Source organism: Peromyscus leucopus, chromosome 3 (genome assembly GCF_004664715.2).
Source record: "Peromyscus leucopus breed LL Stock chromosome 3, UCI_PerLeu_2.1, whole genome shotgun sequence".
NCBI classification, from domain to species: Eukaryota; Metazoa; Chordata; class Mammalia; order Rodentia; family Cricetidae; genus Peromyscus; species Peromyscus leucopus.
In genome coordinates, this window is record NC_051065.1 from 95100428 (window position 1) to 95109662 (window position 9235).

The window sequence follows — 9235 nt, forward strand, 5'->3', positions numbered from 1 at the left end:
TACTCTTCCTGCAGTAATGGAGTCGCTCTCTCCTTCTGGAATGACAAGTTGCTTTAAGTCATGCCATGTTATCATAGCAATAGATATCCAGTAGAACTGCTAATGGATATTCTCTGCTTTAGCTCACCTGTATACTCACACCTCTTTACATTCATTTTGGATATCATGTGGTTTTTAGCTAACATTTTTTGTTCATCCTAGGTTTAAAATTTAAGCATGGAAAAGTTTTATTTTTTTTTCCTTTGAATTGCATAAAGATTTATTGATTTCTATGGAAAACATTTGGCATGCGACATCCTTATAATAATGACATCTTAATACCACACCATCATAATCTGGGAACAACACTTTAAATAAATCTAGAGATCCAGTTTTATTTCTTTCAATGCCTCAATCAGGTAGGCACCCTCTGAGAATATCCTTGGTAATATCTGCCACTTCCTGTAGAGAAATATCCCAAGAAATTCTGTGATGAGGTATATGAGCTTTTCTTTATCTTCCTGTCTATCATGGACAGATATTTTTACAAAAGAGCCTGCAAAATATGTCCATGGATAGTTTATTGTGATATTAGGTTTCTTTATACATTTCTAAACAGTTTCAATTTTCCATCTTATCTGTATAAGCTACAACATTAATGCTACTCTAGTTCATGGGCAAACACTGGGTCACAGTACTTCTAGTGTACACACAGAAGTCTCAGATAAATATTGAGAGTGATTTAGCTAAATCAAAAAAAAAAAACACTCCACCTAACATAACTGAAAGAGATAGTTGTTGTTTAATATTGTTATTATTAGGTGTCATTCATCAGCCAGGGTTTGAGTCACACAGCATATCCTCTAAGCCCTAAGCCATGGAAAGCTGGGTAGGTAGAAACTAGCCTGGACTACATATACATGTTATATAGAGAGATTTATTCTCTCTCTCTCTCTCTCTCTCTCTCTCTCTCTCTCTCTCTCTCTCTCTCTCTCTCTCTCTCTCTCTTCTCTCCTCTCTCTTGCTCTCACTCAGCAGGCATTTCCCTCCTGTCTGGAAACATAATCTTTAATAAGTGTAAGTGAAATAATGGAAACTATTATTACATCCCACACTATTGACTGAGTGCTTAATATATATCAGGTGTGAAGATAAGATATTTGATGACATTATTGTCTTTAATTCTCACACTAACCTTATGAGGTAAGTCATTTTACATATAAGGACCTGAGATGTCAAGAGCTTATATTTTCAAAGTCACAGGACTACACATCTCATCTGAAACAATTAACAGAATAAAATAAAAAATAATTACAGTGCATGTTTTGTTCTCCAGCTTTGAGGTTATATTTTTGGTATTGTACTTCGTAATCTCCAAGTTTCCAGTAATGAAGTATATAGACTCTGGCTTATAACTTTATGACTTTCTAGCTACTGGAATGAGGGCTGTAATTCACTCCACAAACCAACTAATGGACAGTATTATCCAAAGCACAAGGACAACTCTCTCAATCACAGACAATCATGGAACAGATAACAGAATTTAATAAGATTGTCTTGCTTAGACCTGTCTGACTTTCCCTTGAGGTAACAGATGAGGGGTGCACAATATGTAATGGGTAGTCTTCACTTCTCAACATGTGTTCTAATTCTGCTTAGCAAAAAGCACTGAATCCCTTTTCTCCTTTCATTTGCTGAGGTAGGGTGTCACTCTTAATTAGGTGAGCCACTCATAAGTGAAAATATTCAGAACAATATGAATGAGTCTTTATTGTCTTACTTTATCTACTTCTAATTAGGGATGGAAACACTGCAAGAGTCTGGACCCCTATTGCCAACAACAAAATTCTTGCCATAAAATGAAAGTATTGAAGACTTTTTATGCTTCCAGTTCTGTTGGGGAAACACTGAAGATGTAGTCATTACTGACAGACTTGCAAATTTGCCTCTGTGGATAATAAACTGATTGCCTTATCACAGGTTGGCCAAACCACAGAAGTGTGTAACTTGGTAGCACCATTGTTTTGTATCCTGGAGACATTTCACGAGAACAATTTTTTTTCAAAGCAGCAATGTATGCAGGTAATTCTAAATGATTTCTGTGTTTCTGTAGGGCATTGTAAGGCAATTTCAAAGTTAAGGCTTCAGTCAGCAAAGTATTTGCATTTTATGCTTTGTAGGTATTCATAGTGTCCTTTGACAGGTTTCAGCTCATGAACATACAAATGTCCGGAGCCAAGCCAGAACCATTGTTCTATGAAATATGGGTGTGAGGTGAGAGCACATCTTGAAGCAAAACTGTTAATGATTGACACTTTCCAAAACAAGCTTCTTATTTCTCTCTTCTCTCACAAGGGATAAATTAGAAGGAAATCAGGCACACACAGTAACTACTAATATCATCACAATCTAGTTGGACATGGGGATGGGTAGACATGATGATGTATTTAATTGTATACAAACCTGTTTTTATTCCCATTAATATAAACTCTCCTTTGCCAGTCTTCATGCCCTAGCCTTTCCTTTGCTTCTTTGGCAATATTTTATTTTAAATTATTAGTGTCTGATATGAAACACAACACATTAGCTACACTTAAAATTCCTGCTACTTCTTTAAAAAAGGCAAACGATCATTAAAAACGCTTCCATGTATCATGTGTGTACAAACACATATAAAATCCAATACTCAGACATGGATAGTTCTATTCTTATTTTGCTTTTTTCAAAATATATCTGCAGATTTTTAGATACTCTTTGAAATGTTGAGTAGATTTCTTGTCATTTCATTGTAGGATATAATTATTGACTATTCTTCCCTGTTTTGGAGGCTTTTGATATGAGATCACATTTATCCAAGCTGGCTTCTATGTAACTAAGGATAACAATGAGTTTCTGATCCTCCTGCCATCACTTCCCAAGTTCTGGGATTAAAGGCATGAACCACTACACTTAATTTTATCCACTCATTCTTAGCAATAAAGTATCACAAAAGAAAGTGCAAGGTGCTCAAGATTAGAGCACTAATCACATGTCTACCTCCTGATTCTTTCTTTACTCACCTGACAGCTGATGACACTCTGGGAATTCCAGAAGAGGCTCAGTATGCCTTGTCTGGTAGAGGAAAGAGGGAAGCCTGGCGTCAATATCCATGTACGTTTAGTAGCCTTGGAAGCACCTAGTTTGGAACCAGTCAATCATTTTGGAGGCATCATCTTTCATAAACTATAGCACAAAGCTTAACACATTTCATTCTTTCATAAATCCATCATAAGACTCTTTTCACCTGTGATTTTAAGATGTGTTAAGTTCACAGTCCAAATTAACCCAGCAGAAAAAGGAAGAATTGAGATTAAGATATGCCCTTTGAGGGCAAACCCTCACTTATCTATTTGCATTAAATAGTCTCAATTTCTAATGTGTCCATCACCTCTAATGTGTCACATCAATAATGTAATAGTTATTAAAATTCCATAAATGTATTGATACATTGATAGAATCAGAACCCTTTTAATCAGATCACCTCCCAAAGATATTACCTCTGAGCACAGATGCCTTGGAAATTAAGCCTTCAACACATAAAATCTTCTGAGACCCTTAAGGTCTATACCACCACACTCTGACAAAATGCAGAAAATGATAAAGCATCATCTCAACAGACTGACCATGTGTCTAGGTTACTTAAAGTGAAAGATGCTTCTGACATAGTGTAACAGCATAATTCTCTCTTCAAATCTAAAAAATAATTTTAAAAATTATTTGTATTGCTGAATAAAGATTATGAATATTAGCCATATGTCCCACTAATGTGTTGACTCCAAGGCTTTTGTTTATTTGCTTAAAAGTACAGATTTAATTGTTTATAACTCACTATGTTTTGATGTACTTCTTTTACATCAAGAAACATTTTTGTTTCTTGAATGAATATTGTCTACCTTCCTGTTTATCTTATGATTTATTTTATTTTTATTTTGTATGTATATTTGTATATCTATGTGTGTATATTTGATATCCTTGAAGTTGAAGTTATAAGCATCTGTGATCTGCTTGACATGGGTGCTGGGAATTGAACTCTGATCCTTTGCAATCAGCAAATGCTCTTACACCATCTCTCCAGTTCCTTTCTATTTTTATTTACTTGTACCACAGTTCTCTTCATTTCCCTTTCTCTCCACTATTAGTAAGAATCATATGGGAGAGAAGAGAAAAGTTAACTTCCTTGTACAGACATATATGCACTCTTCTATGACCTCATCCAATACCACAAAAAACATGTTGATATTAACCACAAATTGGATTGTTAATTTTTTTTGTCTGTACTTGGTTTGCTACTACAGAAAATCCTATATCGAGGATGTGCTATTCATCTCTATTTGCAAAAAAAAAAAAAAAAAAAAAAAAAAAAAAAGATGCTGCTAGTGACCACTATCTTAATACATCTGCTCCCCAAAACTATATCTAAATGTGCATTTCAGTTTTTAATGTGTGTTTTCACATATATACATGTGTCCATTTCCATTGCTATAATAAACACTCCAACAAAAAGTAACCCAAGGAGGAAAGGGTTCAGTTGAGTTCTACTTTCAGGACACAATCTATCATTGAGCAAAATCAGGACAGGGACTCATGTAGAAACTGGGGAGGGATATTGTTTTCTAGCTTTCTTTCTGGATTATGCTCAGCTAATTTCTTTATGTACTCCAGAAACACCACAGTGGGCTGGTCCCTCCTAAATCAAACAGTAATCAAGATAATGTCCCACAAACATATCCACAGGTAAATCTGATTAAGTCAGTTTTTCAGTTGAGGTTCCCTATTCCCAAGAGAATTGTGTCAACTTGAACAACAAACAAAGAAACAAATAAGCAAAAATAACTCACCTGTGTATGCATATCTCCACTCATAACACAAAATAAAATGGTTTGTATCCTTCAGCCACATAATCTTACACCATATTTTTCTCTTGTTCCAGTTACTTTTAATTATGTTTTATTGGTTTGTCACTTCCAAGTCTAAATCTAGTGACCTCTTGTCAAGAATGAACAATCAAAGATTGAAATGCAATGAGTAATAGCATCTTGCCAATAAAGAATCAGAATGTTTGTAAGCAGAAAAATAAAAAACAATAACAAAACAAAGTAAAAAACAAATCAAGCAACCAGAAAGACCACACATGTGTGGTAGTTAAGATGGGGAATGAGACATCTCAGTTCCAATTATTGCATCTTTCTTTCAGTCAGGTAGGGACCGCAGGAGTCCTTATGAACATGGGTAGCAACCAATGGGTTTGTAAATTGAATGCACAGAACATGAGCAGCATGTGCTACTCATATTTTAAAGGGAATAAAAAGCATTACTCTGATTGACATAGCTTTCCCTCAGGTGTGGAGTGGGACTTCTCTTGTCTCCATTTGTGGTTTAAACATTTATAATAAAATTAAATTCTACTACTTACGGTATCGGTGTTCTGTCTTCAACTCCCATTTATCACACAGCACAGAAGAGTGACTTCAGTGCTCTGTCTTTTCTCTAACTGCAAAGAAGCAGGACACAGAAGGTACTGCTGGAAAGAATAAGAACACAGAGGAAAGATGACAGGAGGCACATGGCTTGGAACCTTTGGTGTTAAATGTTACAATAAATTACTCTGTAACTCACAGCATACGTAGTTAATTTGTAATCTACTATTGTGAAAAAAAAACAAAGCAAAAATCTGATAATGAGATCCTGTATATCTCTGTCACTGGAATTATTGTTGACAAATTAAAAATAACAACAATAATACTAAATCCAGGAAAATGCCACAGGAGAGATTATACAGCCAAATTGTGATGTTTATATTTAAATTTTCACTTAACCTGTTGGTCTCTTATGTTTCCTTGATGATACTAAAATTGAGATATGTTGGCAAGGAAGAGAGCTTGGTTCTTACAGACCCAGTGTTCACCAATTGCATTCTGTTATACACATTCACTGTGGTGCTTTTAGAACATGTCCACGCTGGTCTGGGTAAATGGCTTGGTTGGCAAAATAGTTGCCAAGCAAGCATGAGGACCTAAATTCTGATTTGTAGGCACACACAAGAAATTGGGCATGGAATATGTCTTTCCAGTACTGGAGATATAGAGGGATAGAAATGGCCATCCGTGGAGCTCATGGGCCAGTCTATCTGAACCAATGATCTTCACGTTCTCTGAGAGACCCTGACTTAGGAAATAAAATGGACAGTAATGGAGGAAAGCAGCAGACATTAACTTCTGACCTCTATACAAACACACATTCAAAAACATCTACAAAAATATGTACAAGTTCCATACACCGAATACACAGAACATGATCCATCCATCCATGAATCCTTTTACCCTTTTTTTTCTGTCAAAGGCAGCTATTGATATCATCTGCTCCTAGACAGTGCTCAAGATTTTGTGGTTGTTTTGAGTGACAAAGAATGACAGAGTAAGAGATCAGGCTAGCCTAAACTTCACAGAGATGTGTCTGCCTCAGACTCCCTGGGATTAAACGCATTCACCACATTCCTGTCTTTTGATTCACTCATAGTATCAATATAGAAAACAAAATGGGAGACTGGAGAGATGCTCAGAGGTTCAGATCTTTAAAAATATACCTCATTTGTCAGCAATCACAATCCTATTACTCGACTCTTGTCTTGGCCTTCCAAGAAGGGAGCCTTGTAATTGGTTATACAATATAATGTGGTCAGAGTGGTCAGGCCTGAAATCATGTACAATTAAGCAACACCTAATGGATTCATCAGGTTGCATTTCTGTATTTGTGTGTGTATGTGTACATGTGTGTGTAACAGTTAAAGAGGAGGAAGCCCAGAATTTAAGAGAGAGAAAGTTGAAGTTTGGTGGAGCATGGCAAATATGGAAGGAAGGGCAGGTAATGAAGGGAAAGGGAAATGGCACAATTATAGTTTAATTTAAAAATGAAAAAAGAAGGAAGTAACATTTTATATTTTAGTGTAAAGGACTGAATCTAAGACCTTGTGCTTATTATGTAAGCACTCTGCCACTGAGCTGTATCCCAGGTCCTCTTTATAGATTTTGAAAATTTTCTGAGCCAGACTCTTACTAACTTGTTTGGACTGGCAATGAGTTCACTCTGTAGCCCAGACAGGCTCTGATTTCAATCCTTCTCTCCCTGAGTAGCTGGAACCTGGGCATGATTCACCAAATATGACTGACAGTATTGTTTTTAAGATAATTATGGGGCGGGCACTTTGCTATGCAGCAATAGATGACAAGCACACTATATACCATTACGTAAAATGCACTCGACTCTGATATTTGAGATCATTCGAGGGTTTCAGATACAGCATAGGACATCATCTGACATAAAAATAATTATAACTTTTTAAAAACTACACAGGAACATATTGAATGAATATTCCATCTTCCTTGTTCAACACACATAAAAATTTCCTTACAACACTTTAGTTTTTTGAGTCAAATTTGATTTCTTTACATCCACAAAATAATCTTTCACTAGTCATAAAATCCAGGACTAAAAGAGTATCTGGGTGTGGCTCTGTATTCTCCTTGCTCTGGGTAATCTCAGAAACAAAGTACATTTCCCTGACAGGAGTTTATCTCCACGTTGAAAGTCCTGACCATCATCTGCTAGCTCCCAGACATGCTATCTCCTCATGAACCTGTGCAGTTGTGTGCAATGATGCTACATGTGACAAGGCTCTGGGATTCACATCTCTCTCAGAGTTGTTCATGATGATTCCACAGGCATAGATGTAGGGCCCTGGTACCCTCTCACTTTTCTTCCTGGTTCTGGAGACTGAACACAGAGCCCTGCTCATTCCAGGAAAATGTCCTACCACCAAGCTGCATCCCATGCTCTACTTTTCCTACTTAAATAACAAATACATCATTCTTTGCTCCCATAATTGCCTCTGAAGACTCCCTTGGAAGGCCCATGGCCAACTTTATAGTCATTCTTTAGAAATCAGAGATCCAGGGCAAGGCCCCAGGTGGAGCTCTGAGAGTCCAATCAATGAGAAAGAAAGAGGAGGGATTATATGAGTGAGAATTGTTGAGACCATGTTTGTAAAAAGCACAGGGACAAATAGCCAAACTAGTAGAAACACATGAACTATGAACCAATAGCTGAGGAGCCCCAAACTGGATCAGGCCCTCTGGATAAGTGAGACAGTTGATTAGCTTGAACTGTTTGGGAGGCCACCAGGCAGTGGGACTGGGACCCGTCCTTAGTGCATGAGCTGGCTGTTTGGAGCCTGAGGGCTATGCAGGGACAGTTTGCTCAGCCTGGGTGAAGGGAGGAGGGGACTGGAACTGCCTAAACTGAATCTACCAGGCTGAGGAGAATGCCCTGGAGGAGATGGGAATAGGGGTGGAGGGGGGGGAGTGGGGAGCGGACAGGGGAATGCATGGCTGATATGTAAAATTAAATTAAATTATAAAATAAAAAATTTAAAAAAAAAGAAATCAGTACAGTGAGCTTCTGATTTAGTTCACACTAAAAAAAAAAAAAACATTAGTACCAAATTCTTTGTGCAGTTTCACTTAGTAACATCTTGATATTTTGATTTTTGTTTCATAATTATAATTTATTTTGCCATCATACTAAAATATTTAAATAATTTAAAACATGTATTTAACTTTTATATCTTAACATACAATTATGTAACAGACAATTTTGGGACATATTTTGTTGAAAATTAAATTTAAAAAATATTAAAAATATAAACATATATATATTGGTTTCATTTTTAGTTTAGACAAAGTTATACTTTTAATAATATTTATTATTAATGCTGTACAAAGATATATGTTAGAACCCAAGTATATTAGATATGTATTCATATGACATTTATTTACCTGTTTATGTACAAGTTTGTCTTCTGCTATGTTAGACATTAGCTAAATTATGAATTGCCTCAAAATAAAAAATAATAATGAACGTAAGACAACACAAAAGAGTACTATATTTCATTCCTCATTTGTTGAGTTTGTAGACCAAATTATTTGTATTTCACTGCTGTATCTTGAAACAGTTTCACTGCTAAACAGCTATTTACAATGAGTAAAACAACCATCTGTCTGAAGATTTGAAATATTGCCTCATTAAGAAATAATACAGTTTATCATTTCCCAAAAGAATTATAAAATTTTAATAGCCAGTTATGATATGTTGATCATAGGACAATTTCTTCTATTTTCTGTGTTAGCCTTGGGAAAAATATACAGGTGTAAATGTGATTTAG